Source organism: Anomaloglossus baeobatrachus, chromosome 8 (genome assembly GCF_048569485.1).
Source record: "Anomaloglossus baeobatrachus isolate aAnoBae1 chromosome 8, aAnoBae1.hap1, whole genome shotgun sequence".
Taxonomy (NCBI): Eukaryota; Metazoa; Chordata; class Amphibia; order Anura; family Aromobatidae; genus Anomaloglossus; species Anomaloglossus baeobatrachus.
Genome location: NC_134360.1, coordinates 221,167,286 through 221,186,387, shown reverse-complemented (window position 1 = coordinate 221,186,387; position 19,102 = coordinate 221,167,286). Strand labels below are relative to the sequence as shown.

Sequence of the window (19,102 nt, the reverse complement as noted above, 5' to 3'; positions counted from 1 at the left end):
GCGGTCCCGGTATGTGCAGGCTCCGCTCCATTCTCCGGTTCCCGCAGGCTGCTCTGTGCCGGGATGGATGCAGTGCCGGGATGGATGCAGTGCCGGGATGGATGCAGTGCCGGCTGCAGGGAGGGGGTCGGGGCTGGTCCGGGGGCGGGGCTTGCTTTTGCCGGGGCTGGTCCTGGGCGGGTCTCTCTCTAGGGGCGGGGTTGGTCGCGGCTGCTCGCTCCGCCCCGCCTCCTCCCCCTCCTCCTCCTCCCTCTGCTCCGTGCAGCGCTCGGTGCCCGCAGTGTGCGCGGGGAGATGTGACAGTGAGAAGCCAGCACAGGCCACCATGTCCCCGGGAGCGGCGAGCCGGACACACCGCTTGTGAGAGCCGCCTTCCGCCCTGCCAGTCTCCAGCGCGCCGGGCAGCACAGAGCACAGGGAGCCGGCTGCCAGGGGTGGAGGGGCCCCCGCCTGCAACTCCTCTGCCCAGGACCCGGGGGCTCCGAGCACCGGCGCAGCTGCGCTCACTTCTGCTGGGAAATGTTGACTTGATGTTGGGGACCTGAGAGAGGAACAGGAGATCTGTTTCCTGGACTGGATCCAGCGCCTCATTACCCACTGGATCCCCTCTGCCTCCATCCCCTGGACCCCAGCCAGGAGCCCTGAATCTATTGGGGTCTCCGAACCCCCGGGGTCCCTCCCTGCATCCAGGATCCGGGCTCTTTCATTCTCCTGGACCCCTTTTCCCCTGTACTCCGAGGATCCCTGAACCTAATAGATCCATTGAGATCACTGGATCCCAGACGCCTCCCGAATACAACCGGATCCCTCTGTGCAGCGCCCGGAATCCGCGCATTACTGGCCCCAGAAGCCCCCCGCGCTGGATCCGGCGCCCCCTGAGCCCGGCGCATTGCTACTTTTACTTTGCGGAGGAAACTATTGTGGAACCTTGTACATTGTTATCTGGAAGCTGGGAACAGTCAGCAGGTAGGCGAGGTCCGAGCCATAGGAAGGCTCCTGCGCTGTAGAATATATATATTTCATGTATGTGCAGTCCAGTGTGTACATGTATATGCTGTGTGCAGCCCCTCTGCCTGTGTATATGCTGTGTGCAGCCCCTCTGCCTGTGTATATGCTGTGTGCAGCCCCTCTGCCGGTGTATATGCTGTGTGCAGCCCCTCTGCCTGTGTATATGCTGTGTGCAGCCCCTCTGCCTGTGTATATGCTGTGTGCAGCCCCTCTGCCTGTGTATATGCTGTGTGCAGCCCCTCTGCCTGTGTATATGCTGTGTGCAGCCCCTCTGCCTGTGTATATGCTGTGTGCAGCCCCTCTGCCTGTGTATATGCTGTGTGCAGCCCCTCTGCCTGTGTATATACTGTGTGCAGCCCTCTGCCTGTGTATATGCTGTGTGCAGCCCCTCTGCCTGTGTATATGCTGTGTGCAGCCCCTCTGCCTGTGTATATATCTGTGTGCAGCCCCTCTGCCTGTGTATATGCTGTGTGCAGCCCCTCTGCCTGTGTATATGCTGTGTGCAGCCCCTCTGCCTGTGTATATGCTGTGTGCAGCCCCTCTGCCTGTGTATATGCTGTGTGCAACCCTCTGCCTGTGTATATGCTGTGTGCAACCCTCTGCCTGTGTATAGGCTGTGTGCAACCCTCTGCCTGTGTATAGGCTGTGTGCAACCCTCTGCCTGTGTATAGGCTGTGTGCAACCCTCTGCCTGTGTATAGGCTGTGTGCAACCCTCTGCCTGTGTATAGGCTGTGTGCAACCCTCTGCCTGTGTATAGGCTGTGTGCAACCCTCTGCCTGTGTATAGGCTGTGTGCAACCCTCTGCCTGTGTATAGGCTGTGTGCAACCCTCTGCCTGTGTATAGGCTGTGTGCAACCCTCTGCCTGTGTATAGGCTGTGTGCAACCCTCTGCCTGTGTATAGGCTGTGTGCAACCCTCTGCCTGTGTATAGGCTGTGTGCAACCCTCTGCCTGTGTATAGGCTGTGTGCAACCCTCTGCCTGTGTATAGGCTGTGTGCAACCCTCTGCCTGTGTATAGGCTGTGTGCAGCTTTCTGCCTGTGTATAGGCTGTGTGCAGCTTTCTGCCTGTGTATAGGCAGTGTGCAGCTTTCTGCCTGTGTATGTGTATATGCTGCGTGCAGCCCCTCTGCCTGTGTATATGTATATGCTGCGTGCAGCCCCTCTGCCTGTGTATATGCTGTGTTCAACCCTCTGCCTGTGTATATGCTGTGTGCAACCCTCTGCCTGTGTATATGCTGTGTGCAGCCCCTCTGCCTGTGTATATGCTGTGTGCAGCCCCTCTGCCGGTGTATATGCTGTGTGCAGCACCTCTGCCGGTGTATATGCTGTGTGCAACCCCTCTGCCTGTGTATATGCTGTGTGCAACCCCTCTGCCTGTGTATATGCTGTGTGCAACCCCTCTGCCTGTGTATATGCTGTGTGCAACCCCTCTGCCTGTGTATATGCTGTGTGCAGCCCCTCTGCCTGTGTATATGCTGTGTGCAACCCCTCTGCCTGTGTATATGCTGTGTGCAACCCCTCTGCCTGTGTATATGCTGTGTGCAACCCCTCTGCCTGTGTATATGCTGTGTGCAACCCCTCTGCCTGTGTATATGCTGTGTGCAACCCCTCTGCCTGTGTATATGCTGTGTGCAACCCCTCTGCCTGTGTATATGCTGTGTGCAACCCCTCTGCCTGTGTATATGCTGTGTGCAACCCCTCTGCCTGTGTATATGCTGTGTGCAACCCCTCTGCCTGTGTATATGCTGTGTGCAACCCCTCTGCCTGTGTATATGCTGTGTGCAACCCCTCTGCCTGTGTATATGCTGTGTGCAACCCCTCTGCCTGTGTATATGCTGTGTGCAACCCCTCTGCCTGTGTATATGCTGTGTGCAACCCCTCTGCCTGTGTATATGCTGTGTGCAACCCCTCTGCCTGTGTATAGGCTGTGTGCAACCCCTCTGCCTGTGTATAGGCTGTGTGCAACCCTCTGCCTGTGTATAGGCTGTGTGCAACCCTCTGCCTGTGTATAGGCTGTGTGCAACCCTCTGCCTGTGTATAGGCTGTGTGCAACCCTCTGCCTGTGTATAGGCTGTGTGCAACCCTCTGCCTGTGTATAGGCTGTGTGCAACCCTCTGCCTGTGTATAGGCTGTGTGCAACCCTCTGCCTGTGTATAGGCTGTGTGCAACCCTCTGCCTGTGTATAGGCTGTGTGCAACCCTCTGCCTGTGTATAGGCTGTGTGCAACCCTCTGCCTGTGTATAGGCTGTGTGCAACCCTCTGCCTGTGTATATGCTGTGTGCAGCCCTCTGCCTGTGTATAGGCTGTGTGCAACCCTCTGCCTGTGTATAGGCTGTGTGCAACCCTCTGCCTGTGTATAGGCTGTGTGCAACCCTCTGCCTGTGTATAGGCTGTGTGCAACCCTCTGCCTGTGTATAGGCTGTGTGCAACCCTCTGCCTGTGTATAGGCTGTGTGCAACCCTCTGCCTGTGTATAGGCTGTGTGCAACCCTCTGCCTGTGTATAGGCTGTGTGCAGCTTTCTGCCTGTGTATAGGCAGTGTGCAGCTTTCTGCCTGTGTATGTGTATATGCTGCGTGCAGCCCCTCTGCCTGTGTATATGTATATGCTGCGTGCAGCCCCTCTGCCTGTGTATATGCTGTGTTCAACCCTCTGCCTGTGTATATGCTGTGTTCAACCCTCTGCCTGTGTATATGCTGTGCTGTAATGGGGGAGACAAGAAAGGCGCAATAGGGTTTTACCCGGTTTACAGAGTGAAAGAGGATAAAAACAGTGCACTCACCTGGCCGGGTTGTGCCAGTCACAACCCCTTTGTTAGCATGGATGAGCGCTTGGGTGGTTCTGCAGCGGCCCCGTTATAGAGCAGATTTTAAATATGAAGGACTGGAGAAAACGGGTTTATTGCCGCGCTAAAAACCACGAGCATGTATAAGTCAAATTATTCTCTTTATTTAGATCATTCCATGATCTAAATAAAGAGAATAATTTGACTTATACATGCTCGTGGTTTTTAGCGCGGCAATAAACCCGTTTTCTCCAGTCCTTCATATTTAAAATGTGTATATGCTGTGTGCAACCCTCTGCCTGTGTATATGCTGTGTGCAGCCCTCTGCCTGTGTATATGCTGTGTGCAGCCCCCTCTGCCTGTGTATATGCTGTGTGCAGCCCTCTGCCTGTGTATATGCTGTGTGCAGCCCCCTCTGCCTGTGTATATGCATATGCTGTGTGCAGCCCCTCTGCCTGTGTATATGCTGTGTGCAACCCCTCTGCCTGTGTATATGCTGTGTGCAGCCCTCTGCCTGTGTATATGCTGTGTGCAACCCCTCTGCCTGTGTATATGCTGTGTGCAGCCCTCTGCCTGTGTATATGCATATGCTGTGTGCAGCCCCTCTGCCTGTGTATATGCTGTGTGCAGCCCTCTGCCTGTGTATATGCATATGCTGTGTGCAGCCCTCTGCCTGTGTATATGCATATGCTGTGTGCAGCCCTCTGCCTGTGTATATGCATATGCTGTGTGCAGCCCTCTGCCTGTGTATATGCATATGCTGTGTGCAGCCTTCTGCCTGTGTATATGTATATGCTGTGGTGTGCAGCCCTCTGCCTCTGTATATGTACATGCTGTGTGCAGCCCTCTGCCTGTGTATATGTACATGCTGTGTGCAGCCTTCTGCCTGTGTATATGTATATGCTGTGTGCAGCCTTCTGCCTGTGTATATGTATATGCTGTGTGCAACCCTATGCCTGTGTATATGCTGTGTGCAGCCCTCTGCCTGTGTATATGCATATGCTGTGTGCAACCCTCTGCCTGTGTATATGCATATGCTGTGTGCAGCCCCTCTGCCTGTGTATATGCTGTGTGCAGCCTTCTGCCTGTGTATATGCATATGCTGTGTGCAGCCTTCTGCCTGTGTATATGCATATGCTGTGTGCAGCCCTCTGCCTGTGTATATGCATATGCTGTGTGCAGCCCTCTGCCTGTGTATATGCATATGCTGTGTGCAGCCCTCTGCCTGTGTATATGCATATGCTGTGTGCAGCCCTCTGCCTGTGTATATGCATATGCTGTGTGCAGCCCTCTGCCTGTGTATATGCATATGCTGTGTGCAGCCCCTCTGCCTGTGTATATGCATATGCTGTGTGCAGCCCCTCTGCCTGTGTATATGCATATGCTGTGTGCAGCCCCTCTGCCTGTGTATATGCATATGCTGTGTGCAGCCCCTCTGCCTGTGTATATGTATATGCTGTGTGCAGCCCTCTGCCTGTGTATATGCATATGCTGTGTGCAGCCCTCTGCCTGTGTATATGCATATGCTGTGTGCAGCCCCTCTGCCTGTGTATATGCATATGCTGTGTGCAGCCCCTCTGCCTGTGTATATGCATATGCTGTGTGCAGCCCTCTGCCTGTGTATATGCATATGCTGTGTGCAGCCCCTCTGCCTGTGTATATGCATATGCTGTGTGCAGCCCCTCTGCCTGTGTATATGCATATGCTGTGTGCAGCCCTCTGCCTGTGTATATACTGTATGTATAGATTAGTCTGTGTGCAGTGCTTTGCATGTGGATATGCATACTGTGTGTGTGTGCGTATACATATATTGTATGTTTGCGTGTGCAGCCCCCATCATATATATATATATATATATATATATATATATATATATATATATATATATATATATATATATATATATATATACATATACAGTTTCTGCAGGTCTTTCCTTGTGTAGATAAGCTATATTTCATTCTTCTTCCTATATACCTATATACTGTGTTCGCAGTCTGGTCCTTGTATATATAGTGTTCTCCTCTCGATACATATCCTATATATCCACTATTGCCGGATGCTGCACACATCGCTCTCCTCTGCAAACTTATATTATTTCCCTGCAGCAGAGGTTCAACTGGTGTATTGTGCTCTGCACTCGGGGTGGGGGGCCCATGTTTCGGGGTGCAGGCTGTGCAGCGATCCCGTGCATGTAACCTAATGGGATCTCTGGATCTGTAGGGAGATCTGCTCTCGGGGATGGCGGCTGCTGTGCGTCCCTGTGATCTCCTGTGTGTCATCTCTGGTAATGCAAGTCATAATCACCGTTTTCTATAGCACCTGCATGTGGTGCGGCGCTGTACAGTGCAGGGACACCATTGATGGAAGGCTTGAGCATCCTGCATGATCCTTGTGTTGTAAATAGGCACAGGCAGGCGCTCATTCTCCCCTTTGTGTTGTGCTTGTGGGTCCCTTGTCTCGTGGTCTCCACTCGTGGTCCCCACTCGTGGGCCGGGGGTAGCGGGGTCTGTGGGGACTGGGGGTGGCGGAGCTGGTCTAGTATCTTGGGGCATGGAGAGGGGTTACAGGAAAATGCAGCCAGATGTGAACTGGCTCCGGCGGTGGTAGAGGGAATGGCAACAATTAGATGCAGGATCCTTTGTTCTGAGGGAGCCAGACACAATCTGGGGGCCGACTTCCCAAACTTTGACAAAGGGGACTAGGCAGAGCCTTGGGCAATGGACGCTTTCTGCCCATTAAAATGCCCTCTGGTTTGATTTACCATTTTAATGCTCGGTTTGTGGCCGCCCTTTTAGGAGGGGGGGGGGTAGTTCTACCGACCGGTTTAGAGTATTAAAGTGCTATTGATGCCAGGCCTGGGAGAAGGTAAGAAAATAAGAGCAGATGGTGGCACTGCACCCACACCCCATAGGCTGGCAATGGAGGGGGTCGTATTCGCCATGGCGCAATGTTGCCCCCATACAATGGATGCTGTTTCCTGACCTTCGCCTCCTACATGAGAAGGGCAGGAGCATCCATGGCATGATTTGGGCAGCTGCAGCGGGCAATGGAGAGGTGTTATTTATGTGCAGCTGGGAATCCATTGCCCTGTGCCAGGAGCTCAGGTGTGCGCCTGGTATATTTGCACATAAATATCCTGGTGCACAAAAGGATCCTGCAGAACAAATGCCCTGTTGTTTGGTTTTTTTTTTTCCAGCCTCTTCTCAAGCCCCCCCCCTCTTTGTTGCTGCCACTAAGAGAGGTGCCATTTCACATCATTCTGCACAAATTGTTTGAATTAATGCAAGTGTGAATTCTTACGGTTCCAAGGGGTCGATTACCATATCAAAGCTCATCCAGCTTCTGGCTCATTGGAGAAAACTTTAGCCTGGCTTGCATTTCTCTACAGAATAGAGGCCCAAAGGGGCAGCCATCCAGGGGAGGAGGAGGGTGGGGGGTGAAGCTGGATGCTTAAAATGGGGCAGAGGAGGAGGTTGAATGGAAGCGTCTGCTGTTTTGTGCTCATATTGACCAAGAAACATTTTTGGACAGAGCTCTTGAAAGGAGCTAATCTGTTTAGAGCTCATGAAAAGTGACCTTTAAGAACGGTGCTGTGTATTGGGGGGGAAAGGGGACCTTTTAGTGGATTGCATTCGGCCTCAAAATCCATAGAATGAAGCATTTTATATATTTTACATAATGACGTGAAGCCGTCGTCTCACACTATGTGGCAACGCTGCGATTTTATCTGGGGGTCACCAATGCTGACGTATACGCATTGTGCCCCCCCCCCCATACTGACTCTATAGCCGGCGGGCAGATTTTATTTCTTTATTTTACAAATTGTGTATTACTGATTTCCTAATCTTGTACTTGATATACAATATGATGCATAGACTAGATATCGGCACTATATTGTAGCCACTGTGCAGTAACAATAAGCATTGTGTCCTTGTGCCACCGGAGCAGACCTACTACAGAGCGCTGACCCTGGCATTTATTAGCTTTAATATTCTGTTTATTTCTTTATTTTACAAATTGTGTAATTTTTACACCCCTGAATTCCTTATCTTGTACTTTATATACAATATGATGCGTAGACTAGATATCGGCACTATATTGTAGCCACTGTGCAGTAACAATAAGCATTGTGTCCTGTGCCAGCAAAGCAGACCTTCAGAGTGCTAACCCTCGCATTCATTAGCTTTAATATTCTGTTTATTTTACAAATTGTGTAATTTTTACACCCCTGAATTCCTTATCTTGTACTTTATATACAATATGATATGTAGACTCAATAGTGGCACTAAATTGTAGCCACTGTGCAGTAACCCTGTGCCACCGGAGCAGACCTTCAGAACGCTGACCCTGGCATTCATTAGCTTTAATATTCTGTTTATTTCACAAATTGTGTAATTTTTACACCCCTGAATTCCTTATCTTGTACTTTATATACAATATGATATGTAGACTCGATAGTGGCACTAAATTGTAGCCACTGTGCAGTAACCCTGTGCCACCGGAGCAGACCTTCAGAACGCTGACCCTGGCATTCATTAGCTTTAATATTCTGTTTTATTTCACAAATTGTGTAATTTTTACACCCCTGAATTCCTTATCTTGTACTTTATATACAATATGATATGTAGACTCGATAGTGGCACTAAATTGTAGCCACTGTGCAGTAACCCTGTGCCACCGGAGCAGACCTACAGAACGCTGACCCTGGCATTCATTAGCTTTAATATTCTGTTTATTTCTTTATTTTTCAAATTGTGTAATTTTTACACCCCTGAATTCCTTATCTTATACTTTATGTACAATATGATACATAGACTCGATAGTGGCACTATATTGTAGCCACTGTGCAGTAACGCCAAGCGTTGTGCCCTGTGCCACCGGAGCAGACCCTTAGAGCGCTGACCCTCGCATTCATTAGCTTTAACATTCTGTTTATTTCTTTATTTGTAAACATTCTAAATATCACGACACAGAACGTCCAGCTTATTTTCTCTTTGCATTTCATTACAATGTATTAAAAATCAATAGGCCCAATTAGTGCAGCTTGGAGACACCGTGTAAAATAAGTCCGACCTCAGAGTGTTAGGCCTTTTTTTTTTTTTTTGCTTTTTTTTTTTTTTTTTCTCTTCTGTACACTCCTGTTAGCAGCAGGCTTCAGAGCAGTCAGTGCATTTGGATCTAATGTCTGTGCCAAAAGTGATATTTCCTGCTCGGCGATCTATAGTCTGTCTAACGTGCTATCTGTTTTATTACTGTAAGTTGAGAATTTGAAAGGTATTAAACTTGGTCCGTAGTTTGTTTTATAAGTTGGAATGAATTTATGGAGGGATTGCAGATATTTTTTTATTTTTTCTTATTTTTTTTACCATTTTGCTCCATGAAATTGATAGTTCTTTTATAGTAAGCGTAGTTTACAAGAATTCTTTGAATGGATTTAATAAAAATGAAAGAGGAATTTGGGGGGGGGGGAATGATAATTATGGTCAGAATTCTTCTCTTTGCTATATCTTCTGTCTTTCGTTAATTGTTGCCACCGTCCAGTTTCACGTAGGTACAGTGGAACCTTGGATTAAGAGTAACTTGGTTTCAGAGAGTTTTGCAAGACAAGCAAAGCTTTTTACAACTTTGTAACTTGGTTTAAGAGCAATGCTTTGCAATAAGAGCAAATATTCACCGTGCATGCGCATCCGGGTCCATGCTTTCACCGCGCTCTGGAGGTAACTTTCTGTACATATGTACTGTATACAGTATACCATTGCACAGTATATACTATGTAGTATGTCGATCAATTTGCATTTGTGGATACAGTATTGTACTTTCTTTCTGCTAACCGGTGCAGCACATTGCTTGTCCTGTAATCTGTGCAGTATTCCAACCCCACTTGTGGCTTAGTTCTGCCCTTATTTTGGGGAGAATAGATTGGGCGGGGGGGAGGGGGGGGGGGATGTTTTTGTGTACTAGAATAAATATTGTCATATTTACCATATAAATCATTTTTTCTCTATAATGTACCTCCTGCACACAAGTGCAGTTTAATTTGGACTGTGTTTTTATTCTACTATACAGTATTTTGTATTAGTGCACTGTAATAGGTTTATATGAATACAGTACATTAAATTGTATTACTGTAAGTTTGTATAAATACAGTATATATTTTTGGGTTGTGGAACGAATTGTCTGCGTTTCAATTATTTCCTATGGGAAAATTCGCTTTGATATAAGAGTAACTTGGTTTAAGAGCACGCTCCCGAATTATGCTCGCAATCCAAGGGGCCACTGTATTTGCAGTGATGTTTTATGTCATGCGTGGCTTTGATGGCCACCCGTACTTGCCATAAATGGCCATTTTCGTGATTATGGTGGTTCAGGTTACTTTAGAGATGTTAGCCCTTGAATTGGCATTGCACGTGTAATGGATACTATAAGGTGATCCCTTCACCTAATACCATGTCCTCTGCTCACACCGGTGGACAGATCTTTCACCTACATTTAACCTGGGTGCTTTTAATGGTTAATTCCGGCCTGTATGGGGGGGAGCGGGGGGGGGGGGGGACTGGGTGCAACGTACTTGCATTTTTGGTCCTTGGGAAGAGGAAAATCCAGAGGTTAATGGGAATTATCTTGAAAGAAAAGCAATTATCTCAGGTTTTAACTTGAACTTTCAATAAAGATTCTTTTTAAAAGGGTTTGGCTCGGGAAGGGTTTTTTATTTTATTGATACAACTTCAAAGCAAAGCGCGGCCCTCCTTCCCATCCAGTGTGAGATCCCAATCACTCCTCCAGCAAGTCGAGCCTCCATGCCGGAATCCTCACAAGCAGACCATGCATCTGCAGCCGCTCTCTGGGGGTTTCCCTTTAAGGAGGGCAAGGGGCCATCGTTCAGTTTTGACCAATAGCCAAAGTTGCCGGTGCAGTTGGGAACCACCACGTTATGGGTTTTCCTCTTGGACCTACCTTGTATTAACCCCTTCGTAGTCCACCACCTTCTCTATACTATCCTAATCTGTAGACACTTGTCTCCCACTTCTTGTTGACCCCATTACCCCCTCAGTCGGTGCCCCGTATATACAACATTGCTGTTTTTGGCTTTATTACGTCTTTATAGACTCTCTTTCTTGACCCCCTTATTCAGTCCAGTCTTCGCTTGATACATTTTCGTGTTGGGACATTTTTTTTTTGTTTAATGAGACATTTTCGTAATTGCAATAAGCAGATTTTATTCCCATGATTGATATTTTAAGCGGATTTTATCATTTTATTCTTTCTTTAGACTCTACGTGACGATTGATATTTTATGCATTGTAGTACGTCACATCGTACAGTTCCAACCGGCTCAGTTTTATTTTATTTTTTTTTTTATTTACAGCATTTTTTTTTTTTTCTCATTTCATCCAGTGCTTAATGTTAACGTGCACCTTTCACAGTCCGCTGGGTAAGGTTCAATGCGAGATATTGTTCGGTCTTGTTTTCCATGGTTTGATGTTTAACGGTGGCATTAAAATTAGAACTCGGGGTTTGTTTTGTTTTATGCGAAGCTGCCTGGATAATTACAGGAAAAACGAAATAATGACATCCCATAGACAATGAACACACTTCTTGTAGTGCAGCGTTCGCCATTGGGGAGGCTGGCAAACATTGCTGTAACTTGAGGAGTCAGGGTCCCTACCAACAATGTGCCATTGTATGAGCGACCTGATTCATTCCCTGAGAAATATGCAAGGGTTTTTTTCTGAATCTGCTTGTGTTGCAGCAATAGATTTTTTTTTTTTTTTTTTTTTTCTACCTGTAATTTTTTTTCTTGCCGAGAGATACAGACATGCACAGCAAGGACAAGGTAGATTCTTATTTATTATTATTTTTTTTTATATGTGTATATATATTTTTACAGATACTGCTGTTGTCTTTGGGTCCAGGTCGCTTTCATTTGCAAGAATTGTTCTATTTTTATATTTGGTAATTATATTAGAGATCATGTTGAGGATACTGTAATATATACTAGACCATTGCAGTTAATGAGCAGGTACAGTATGTATGTGTGTATATATGTGTGCATATGTGTGTGTATGTACATATATATGTATATATGTGTGTGTATATATATATATAGTATATGTATGTATATATAGTATATGTATGTATATATAGTATATGTATGTATATATGTATATGTATGTATATGTATGTATATATGTATATGTATGTATATATAATATGTATATGTATATATATATTAGTATATATATATTTTTTTTTTTTTTTTTTGCAATAAATCACTTTTTTGGCTGTGTGTGACACTGGCATTTGGTTGCTGGCTTCTTAATTGTTCTGGGAAGGAGATGGTGAGAAGGTGATGTCTCCTATATACTAGTATTCTCCAGATATTGTACGTGTGGTCACTGACCTGTAGTATGGGGTACGCATTCTCCCCTCTTGCTCAGTGTTGACCCCCATTCTATCCTTATAGGTCACCCACCGTTCCCAGTCTGTCCCCTACTCCTTTTTTTTTTTTAACTTTCTCATCCCTCTTTTCTCTCTGCCCCTATCACCAATTAACCCCATTTTTTTGTTACCTCCATTTTTCGTCCTTCTTTCTAGCACTTTCTTTCCATGTTTTCACCTGCTCATTCCTTATCTTATTCTCTATACTATGCTAATCTGTAGACCCTTGTCTCCCACTTCTCTTGTTGACCCCTTTACCCCCTCAGTCTACGCTCCGTTACATTGGTGGTGCCCTGTATATATTTTGTAATGCCTTCTTCCTCTTTCTATGTGATGTCTGTGTCTCCCACTTATCATGTTGAGCCATTACCCCTTCAGTCTACGCTCCGTTTTGCTCGTGGTGCTCCGTAGGTTTTGTAAGGCCCTCTTCCTTTCTCTATATGATGCCTGTGACTCCCACTTATCATGTTGACCCCATTACCCCCTCCGTTTACGCTCCGTTACATTAGTGGTATCCCATATATATTTAGTAAGGCCCTGTTCCTTTCTCTATATGATGTCTGTGTCTCCCACTTATCATGTTGACCCCTTTACCCCCTCAGTCTACGCTCCGTTATGCTTGTGGTACATACACTTTGTAAGGCCCTCTTTCTCTGTGACACCTGTGACTCCCACTTATCATGTTGACCCCTTTACCCCCTCAGTCTGTGCTCAGTTACATTAGTGGTGACCCATATATATTTTATAAGGCGATCTTCCTCTTTCTATGTGATGCCTGTGTCTCCCACTTGTTGACCCCATTACCTCCTCAGTCTACGCTCCGTTATATTAGTGGTGCCCTGTATATATTTTGTAAGGCCCTCTTCCTTTCTCTATGTGATACCTGTGTCCTCACTTATCATGTTGACCCCATTACCCCCTCAGTTTATGCTCCGTTATTAGTGGTGCCCCATATATAAGCTTTGTAAGGCCCTCTTCCTTTCTCTATGTGATACCTGTGTCCCCACTTATCCTGTTGACCCCATTACCCCCTCAGTCTACGCTCCGTTATGCTCGTGGTATATAAGCTTTGTAAGGCCCTCTTCCTTTCTCTATGTGATACCTGTGTCCCCACTTATCCTGTTGACCCCATTACCCCCTCAGTCTACGCTCCGTTATGCTCGTGGTATATACGCTTTGTAAGGCCCTCTTCCTTTCTCTATGTGATACCTGTGTCCCCACTTCTCATATTGACCCCATTACCCCCTCAGTCTACGCTCCGTTATGCTCGTGGTATATGCACTTTGTAAGGCCCTCTTCCTTTCTCTGTGTGATACCTGTGTCCCCACTTCTCATATTGACCCCATTACCCCCTCAGTCTACGCTCCGTTATGCTCGTGGTATATGCACTTTGTAAGGCCCTCTTCCTTTCTCTGTGTGATACCTGTGTCCCCACTTATCATGTTGACCCCATTACCCCCTCAGTCTATGCTCCGTTATGCTCGTGGTATATACGCTTTGTAAGGCCCTCTTCCTTTCTCTGTGACCCCTGTAGTCTCTCCCATCACCCACAGTTATTAATGTAGCATGTAACTAGTCGTCGGCCATTAGTCCTTCTGATGCCTCTACCTTATGCTGAGGGTAGAATAACATTTTGGCGTTGTTACAGATGACGTCCCATGCTGCTCCACGGGGGCCTCCTCAACTTATGGTTAAAAAACAAACAAAAAGCAAATTGTTCCCGAGATATTCTTGACTTGTGATAAAATGTAATTACTGCCTGTTCGTCCCTGAATCCTCGCTTGGTAATTCTTTGTGCTTTTCTTTTCCTGGGAGTTCTTTGCTTCTTTGTATTGTGATTGTTGTAGTTTAGGCATTCAGTGTGATACAGTTTTGTTTTATTTTTTTTGCGTTGGGGGAGGGTTGAATGTTTTTTTATCTTTTGCACCTGCTTTTGAAATTGTCCTTTAAAGTATTTAAGCACCTGCTCGGTGTCCGCGCCCCCCACCCTTCTTCTTCTAACGCCTAGCATCTTGGTTCATTTAGTTGCCATAACTAACAGGACTCCGAGAAGAGGCCGGCTCTGTGACATTTGCAAATCCGCTCAGTCACTCCCAGGGTCAGTGAGATGATTTTGCAAGAATTCCTGGGGAAACTGGTCAAGTACAAAAGTGGTTCTTCTTTTTTTTTTATTTTTTTTATTTTTTTTCCCCTTATGAGAAATAGAAATTTTCTTGCCATCTTGTAACACCCCCCCCCCCCTAATTTTGTTCTGTTCTCCTGTTTGTAATACGTTTAGACCTGGGCGCTCTCTCAATAAAATAGGCCATTTTATGTGTATTTGATTTTTTTTTTTTTTATTTAGGGAAAATGTCTACTCCATCCAAAAAATTCCATCAGGGTTTTATTTGTCTTTGTTTCCATATACAAGACCAGAAATGAGACAGTGGGTCTTAGTTGACCAGTATGGTGGACTCCTTGGTTCCCCGGACATGTGCTCTTGCCTTTTTAATGGATAGAAGATTGTCAGTGGCATGGTGCATCTTCTCGTCCAACTGTCAATGGCGTCATTGCATCTTCTCGTCCAGCTGTGTAGAGATATGTTGATGGCATTGGTGCATCTTCTCGTCCAGCTGTGTAGAGATATGTTGATGGCATTGGTGCATCTTCTCGTCCAGCTGTGTAGAGGTTTGTTGATGGCGTTGTTGCATCTTCTCATCCAGCTGTTTGTCAATGGCATAGGTACATCTTCTCATCCAGCTGTGTAGAAGTTTGTTGCTGGAGACGTTGCATCTTCTCGTCCAGCTATTTAGAGGTTGGTTGATGGCATTGGTGCATCTTCTTGTCCAGTTGTGTAGATGTTTTTCGATGGAGATACTGCATTTCCTCGTTTAGCTGTGTAGAGATTTGTAGATGGAGACTATGTTGCATCTTCTCGTCCAGCTGTGTAGAGATGGTCCATGGCATCGTTGCATTTTCTCGTCAAGCTGTGTAGAAGTTTGTCGGTGCATCTTGTCGTCCAGCAGTGCAGAGGTTTGCCGATGGTGTCGTTGCATGTTCTCGTCCAGCAGTGCAGAGGTTTGCCGATGGTGTCGTTGCATGTTCTCGTCCAGCAGTGCAGAGGTTTGCCGATGGTGTCGTTGCATCTTCTCGTCCAGCAGTGCAGAGGTTTGCCGATGGTGTCGTTGCATGTTCTCGTCCAGCTGTGCAGAGGTTTGCCGATGGTGTCGTTGCCTCGTCTCGTCCAGCAGTGCAGAGGTTTGCCGATGGTGTCGTTGCATGTTCTCGTCCAGCAGTGCAGAGGTTTGCCGATGGTGTCGTTGCATGTTCTCGTCCAGCTGTGCAGAGGTTTGCCGATGGTGTCGTTGCATGTTCTCGTCCAGCTGTGCAGAGGTTTGCCGATGGTGTCGTTGCATGTTCTCGTCCAGCAGTGCAGAGGTTTGCCGATGGTGTCGTTGCATGTTCTCGTCCAGCTGTGCAGAGGTTTGCCGATGGTGTCGTTGCATTTTCTCGTCCAGCTGTGTACAGGTTTGTCGCTCACAGCTTGATTGAGAATTACAGAACAGCTCAGCCTTCCCTTTTGTATGGAACGTTGACTGTGGCAAAATGTGTATAGCGTGAAATGAGGTGAATGTTGCTATTAAGTTACTTAAGAAGAGGGGTACAATAATGATAGAAAAGGGGGTATTAAGTCTTAATTATTTTTGTTACATTGATGACGTCTTTAAATCCTGGGCCATATGGAGGCTTGTGTGATATTCTTCTAAGGTTTTAGGAAAAATGTCTTGACAACCTTTTGGAGACCTTTAGTGTTATTTGCTGCTAATCTGAGATGTAGTTTTTGAGGGTTGGTGCTCGCTTAATTTTGTAATTGTTATTGTCTTGGTGTTGAAACCTTGACCCATGTTGCTGGAATGATTATCCAAAGCAACTGCATCCCGTCCGTCATCTTCTCGCTCCTCCCTTTATCCTCAGCTGTTCCTTTTACCCATATTCCAAGTTATTAAGGATAGAAAGTAATGGCTGCCGAGCTCCACTGTAGTAGCTCTCCAGTCTCTTGACACACATCGAAATGTTGGAATTGGGATAACCGGGTTATGATATTACTGTAGTTTGTGATGACGTTCTTGGCTCTGAACATCTATAGGTTTAGTATTTTGCATTCTTGTGTCACGTAGTTTTGACTATAATTTCGGTCCCGTATGTGGGGCGATCGATCTGGCCTCCTGCTCTCGTCTGGCTATATAATGACCGGGTCTTGAAGGGCTTATTTTCCTCGCTTTCATGCTTCACCTTGTACCCATGGAGAGGTTGAATCACTGTAGTGCGCGGTGAGAGGAGACGTGAGCTCCTGATAACGGGTCTCGCGTCGGTTTTCAGTGGCACGTCATGTTGCGTCTCGGTATTTTCTTATCCATCGACGCCTCTGTCCGATTATTGCTGTGGATACAGATGACAGAATATTCTATCACCCATTACTGTCGAGAGCGAGTCTTGGCAGCTGTGGGGTGGAATGACCTTTTGGTAATTCCTCTCTACTTTGCTTCGTTGAAAGGCTCTCCTCTGTATTTAAGTAGCAGGTTTTATTATGTAGCCTCATATTTACAACCGCTGTTTGTTTCGAGGACGGAGGACAACATGCGGCACCGGGACAGATTTCACAGCCACTAATTTGACTTTGTATGAACCGGAGGAGAGCAGGACTTATTTGCATGTGTATGCCTCACTGCTTACATGAAATCCATCTCATGCTCTGGTATTGTCTCTGCACTGCTACAAATTAACACTTTGCTTACACCGTGCCCTGCAGCAACCGGAGGTTGAGCTTACACCTATTGGATTTCTACTCCAGCATTAACCTTCTAAGAACTCCTCTACTATTTCAGAAGTATGTGTGCATCTGATTGGTGTGTGAAAAACCCAAATTATTTCTCCTTGCAATTTTGGCTATTTGGGAGCCTTAGGATTGGGCAGGGGTGGGTGGAGGGCTTGTCTCCGTCTTGTGTCTGGGATTCCCATCCGTTTAATTACTGTGCTTCCTGTTTTACCAGTGGTTACCAGCTCTTTACAATTTACCCATCAGTGCAGCTTTATCTGGAAGTCTCCTTGTTTGCTCCACTTGCACCAACAGGTACTTTTCCATGCGGAGTGCACTGGGTGGGGGGCTGCAGGGGGGTGGGTGGGGGGCGGTGGAGGGAGATCACTGTTGACTTTAAACAGCATTTCTTGGAGTGTTTCTCCCTAGTGGTGTAATTTTTGTCTAAAGGTCAGGCTGCCAGAACAGATTTATGCTCTATACAAGACAGGCAGGGTTTTTAGAAAGCACCCAACTCCATAGCATTTTACGAAATAACGCTCAAGATTGCAACAACAATGGCATTTTATTTTTTGCTCCTAGTATTCCAGCATTCTATGTAATATTTTTTTTTTTTTTTTAATCAAAATTGTGACCTGCCTTTTTTTTTCTATCTTTTTGCTTGATATAAAAGAATCCTCATTATTGCAACCCTTAAGCTTTCCTAACGGGAGGACACAAAGGAGCTGCAGAGTTTCCAGAAGTCGACCTTTTATTTTTAGACTCTTTAATATTCAGGACATGTTCTTTTCGAGCTTTGGAAATGTACTTGAAGGAGGGAAAAGTATTTAAACATGGAGAAGGTCCAAGTGCATGCTCCACAAAGGAGGACAAAGCAGTCGAAAGGGATATTTGTAGGCGGGGGGGGGAGGGTGACCAGGATAGGCAGAAGTTGGCGGCTGTGCCGGGGATGATTTCTGGGTGATGTGCGAAGTCTCCACTCTTGTTTGTATTCAGTCCTTTAATCCTAAACAGTAAACACAGACACATTACTCCATGTTTGTGTAGACGTTGACTTTTTGGGGTGGTCTTCCTCTACTAAGCGATTTCCGTCTTACCTGATTGCTTTAAGCCTTTTTTTTGGGTTGCGAAGGGCAAAATGAAGAAATCCTTTGGATGAGTGAGTTTTTTTGGCAGTGGGTGGAGTAAAGGCTTAATTATTTTGGTTGTTTTTGATTGTTGCTCATACTTTGAGGTGAATTCTGTTTCTCGGAGCCGGATGCTCGTTGACCGGCTGTGTCGGAGCTTCGTTCCAAGCCTTAGCTGCCGGGAGGATTGCTGATCACAGTATGTGCTGCGTCTCTTAGGACTGACGAGGCCTCCTCTGCTGTAGTTTTGCTGTTACTTGATAGTCAGTGACCATTCATTCTTTCAAAATATGCCCTCGCCGCTCAAAGCTGCCAAACCAGATCTGCAAATATAAAGGACATTCCCAACAGCAAGGAGCCATGATAAGAAAACACTTGGCAGAGCTCTAGTCAGGTCTTCAGACCTTTTGTAACCTGGAAAGTCTGTATCTTACTTTCATGCATGTAACTGTATAACTCCAGGCTGCTCTACTGATAACCAAGGAGAGAAAGGTAAAAACGCTCTTTTTTTTGTGTGTTGCATATTTCATCGACTTTTTCCTTTTCTTGCGTTGTTTAGCATTTTGGTGTTTCCTCTTCGATGCCGTCTGATTTAGTTTTAATCTATAGATTACAGCTAAGCTTTACGTTATTTGCCTGCTTGCATCTAAACAGGGCAAATCTTTCCAGTAAAATACAATTTATTTAGCATTTTGCAAAGGGAATATAAACTATAACTATAATGGGCATTTTCGGATCTAAAAGCTTCGGTGAGGCTTATGATTTCTCATCTCCTGAAAGTATAAATCCAGGACATTAAGGCTTTTTTTCCCATTTCATTTGGTCTCACTAAGCGGCAGAGCTCGGTATTTGCAAGTTGTATTAAAATGCACTTTACACGGATAAGTAAAAATACAAAAGCACTGAGCAAAGTAACTTTTTTTTTGTCTCGGAGCGAGGGCTGCA

General features: G+C 46.1%; 1 protein-coding gene across 24 annotated transcripts in view; it reads left to right on the top strand.

Moving 5' to 3' along the window:
- Positions 1 to 267: 267 nt before the first annotated feature.
- ADGRL2 (adhesion G protein-coupled receptor L2) overlaps positions 268 to 19,102 on the top strand; it is a 278,687-nt gene continuing 259,852 nt past the window's right edge. For 12 of the 24 annotated variants that reach the window (XM_075320239.1, XM_075320236.1, XM_075320235.1 and 9 more), the window contains exon 1: positions 269 to 966. The gene's annotated coding sequence lies outside the window, so the exon portion shown is untranslated. Of the gene's footprint in view, positions 967 to 18,542; positions 18,650 to 19,102 lie in introns of those variants that run through there. The other 12 variants (XM_075320240.1, XM_075320248.1, XM_075320247.1 and 9 more) reach the window with 2 other exon arrangements.